Here is a 4,385-nt window from a genome sequence, read left to right on the forward strand (position 1 = left end):
ACATGTCATTTTGGGGAGGGGCCGCAGGCATGGTTCCGGCCCGGGGAACGGAGGCAGGCTGCGTGGCTCGGCGCATGCAGGCTGCCGATTTTGGGCAGCCTTGCGCGCGCCGACCCCGGATTTTAATGGATACGCGTGGCTACATGCGTATCTATTAAATCTCACGTACTCTTGTATGCACCTGGTGCACGAACAAAAGTACGCGTATGTGTAACTTTGTAAAATCTACCCCCAAATTTACAGAGGTAGGAAGAGTACGCTACTTATATTCAGTGGCTCATATAAACCTCTTATTATCCCTTAATTCCATTGAAGTCTATGGAACCTGACCGTGACAATGTTTTATCATCTCTTCTTGGATAGGAGCAGCTGCACAGCTCTCAGCAGAAACAGCATTAATTAAACTCTTCAACCATTCTTCACTAAATTTATCTTTGTCAATTGATGAACGGACCTTACTTTTTATAACAGGTTCCAGCTGATTCACTTCTTGATTGGCATAATACCAATTAAGCATAATCAAATTATGATCATTAAAAGGGATGCTTCAATTTTAATATCAGTAATTGTTGACACCAGGGATATAACCTCTAGTATTATAAGTTGATCCAGAACATGCCCCGCATGGTGAGTTGGAACAGTAATCAATAGCCTTAATTGCAGGGCAGACAATAAGGGTTCATATTCCCAAAATACTTCTTTGGGACCACTATTCTCATGAATATTTAAATCCCCAATAACTACAATTTTCTGAAATTGTGTCAACATGGCCATTATTCAAATAACCCAGAGGGTAATACAACAATGCCAGAATCCACTCATTCCATCACACCACTAAACTTTCACTGCCCTCTCCTAGCTTAGAGATAATTCTTATAAAGAATATTTAGATTTATAATATAAAATAATACTGCTCCCCTTTTGCTTTGGTTTATATTTATATACAAAACTTTAATCGCTTGGACAGGAAAGCTACATTAGTGACAAGTCGGACTCACTAAGCCATGATTCTGAAACCTATATCATTTCTGTTCAATAGTAAATTAATTAAATCCTTAAAGTTGCAGTATTACATACATTTACCAGAAGCAGTCATTAGTTTTTGTGCTGGAGTATTGACTTAGATACATTTCACTTCATATTTCAACTCTTTAACATTATTCTACAAAATTTTACTGAAATAATATTCACCATAGACCTGGATGCACCAAATGGTAACCTAGAGCAGAAAAGATACCTGCTCCTGAAATGAGTCCAATAAATCTTTCCAATCTTTCCTGGTCTTTTCTGATTGGTTGGATCATATTTTTCTTCAACAGGTTCAGGATATTCCTAATATTTGTGGTGGCATTCTTCATATAGTCTCTCAACCACTGTTAAGTATTTGACGAATGAATATTAGTAAGACTAAAGTGTTCTGCAACCTATGGTATGGGTCAAGTGATACAAAGATTTTTTGGGACTTTTTCATTGAATATCAGGAATCTAGGTGAGTCTGGCATTACAATGCAGGAGGAAGTACCAGATTCTGTGAATTTGGCAGTTTCAGTTCCTGTCAGCATCAATAAGAGGAAAAGAGTCTTCTGGGTTGAATTCTACACTTAACATAGAATAAAGAACTACTTCCCTGTTTCATTAGTGTCAATAGCATCAAGTGTGGAATCTTCATCCACAAACTTACTGGAATAGCAAGGTCTAGGCTGATTAATGTGCACCCTCTAATGACCATCTTCACTCTCAATATTTCTCTGAAACTTAATAAGATATATAGCAGGTGAAGCTTTATCCACAATTAAAATATGGAGCTTGTAGCTAGGTAGATGTCTTCCCCTTGCTTTCATTTTACTGGAATTGTGGTAAAAGCCTTTGTTTTATTACCAATTCCATATTCTTTAAAGATAATCCTGAAATCATGGTAAGCTTGTCTACTTCTAGAACTCATATCGACATGCCTTTGGACAAAGCAAAGATGCTTTGCAAATGTTTTGTCAAATGAACAACATACAGGTGCATTGGCAAATCATTTTCTTTACCTGTCATTATTCAAAGGTGACTGGGAGAATGAAGTGAGGTGGGTCTTATTGCTATAGCAATTTAATGCTCCAATACTTACCCCAATAGACATGCTCTTTCACATGCTGCTGATGAGATTTTATTAAACTGTCTCAGGGTCTGAGAATATTAGAAACTAGAGTAACATTAATATCAGCATAGTAATTAGATTTAGAACTTAGCCTATATCTAAGATGATTAAATATGTGAGTCTTCTCTCACACTATAAATGTACGTACCTCAGCATATGGGCATGCTTCTCTTATTAAGCTCTTCATTTTATGCACAATGATGGTGTGGTTTTACCACTTCTGGTTTTAAATCCAATTCAGAATTTAAATCAGATTTCCTAATAGCAACACAATTGTAAATTAGTCAGCTAAACTGTGAATCACAGTACATTTTGCAACTCTGATCATATCATTTCAAGTGGCCAATTTGAAGTGTGAGTGTCCAAGATCTTATTTGGCTATTGAAAATACATTTTTTTCTGTCCCTTCCCAAACCAAGCTAGAGCTTTTTATTTGTTATAAATTTCTTATCAGCTTTTTTATTCAAGGTTTCAGCATTTATACATTCCTGAGTGAGTCTTAATTCTAAGGAATGCTCCTTGCTCCCTTCCAGATAGGCAAAGGCTTTGCTTAGAATTATATTCATCTCATTTATAGCTTATTTCTCAGATTCCTCCCTTATCATGGTACTTCCTTCCTGAGAAGCTTGACCAATGGGTGTGAGATCTCTGCATTCTGCAGCTAACAATGCTTTGAAAGTTCTTAAATTCATGAGAAGAATATTAAATCAATGCATTTTGCAAATGTATGTTACTTTCCAATTATGAAAGGTCAATTCCAGTTATTGATAAGCTATAACTAATTTCTAGGCCCATTTCTTTCCTTCAAGATGGGCCATATAGATTTGTTATAGGTATTGTTATAACATTTTTATAATGCCTCTGTCTTCTAAAATATTTAGAATGTCTTGCTGAGATGTATAGGAAGATAGGACAGTATACTACATTATAAACCAGCTTACCATTAGGATCTGTAGACTCTTGAGTGGCATGCAAATCAGGCCACAGTCATGTGTATCAATGGCAAAGAGGTGTTTAAACTGATAAACAATTATTTTAATGGATCCTGTCAATATTATTTACACAATCATCTGGTTCTGCAAGTTTTAACTAATAACTTCCTATCTTGTTTAGGTATCTTAAAGGAGCTTCTTCATTTCACTGCTCCAAGAGTAACAATACATGGGAGTTTCACTAATCAGTTAATTCTCACCATTAATAACAGTAGTGTTTGGATTCTGTCTCATAATTGCATCTGTACAAAAAGGGTATTCCCCGTTTTAGTATTCCTCATTTAGCTTGGAGGGTGTGACAGAAGTGAATACTTTAGGTAAAAGTACATTAGGTCACTTGTGAACTCTGGGGTATCTCCTTCACTCTGTTAACTGGGTAGGAAGTAAGGAGATTATCTGCTGTCAATTCCAATAATACATTACCAGTACAACATTATTGTTCCTTATGTCTCACTCTCTCTAGCTCCTTTGTTGGAGCACTGGGGAATAGGACTAGCTGACTTTGGAAATTAATCCTCCCTAGATTCAGTTCTTTCAGCAGAGCAGATCGTCAACAAGCTTCTACTCTGTCCTACTTATTAAAACTGATTTTCAGACCTCCAGGACTTCTTAAAGGCCTTAAGTTTTTACCTATTTAGAATTAATCTTTATTCATTCACATTAATGAATGTTATTGTCATCTTTCCTTTATTCTCTAAACTGAAAGCCACTGTTCATGTCGGGTGATAAACTAATCCATTAACTTGAAAGGGAAAATATTACACAGATTCTTATTTTCACTACAGACTTCTTTTCTATAAAAGCTGACAGTTTCACTTTCGGGTGTGGTAATAAGAGTGACCTCAGACCCAGTATCTAAAGGACTCTGAAATATCTTGGGTATTCTGAGGGAGTTGTATACCTTTGTCTTGGAGGTGTTAATTGACTCTTAAGTAAGTCTACTTCTAATAACATGGGTAAGGTGGGACTCATGCATCTACCCCATCCCCCCCCCCCTTTCACAAAACACACAGGGCCTGATTTTAAAAAGCATTTACTCGAGTAAAACAGGGTTTTACTCGAGTAAAAGCACTTTACTTGAGTAAGTGGGCTTTTGAAAATTGCTATAATATATGCCATTGAATTGTCCATAGGATTTACTTGTGTAAGTGCACTTTACTCCAGTAAATGGCTTTTGGAAATTGCTACAATAGTAGTTACATTTACATGCATAACTCCTTTTGAAAATTACCCCCACAATGTATGGCTTT

The sequence above is a fragment of the Rhinatrema bivittatum genome, chromosome 9 (assembly GCF_901001135.1).
Source record: "Rhinatrema bivittatum chromosome 9, aRhiBiv1.1, whole genome shotgun sequence".
Taxonomy (NCBI): domain Eukaryota; kingdom Metazoa; phylum Chordata; class Amphibia; order Gymnophiona; family Rhinatrematidae; genus Rhinatrema; species Rhinatrema bivittatum.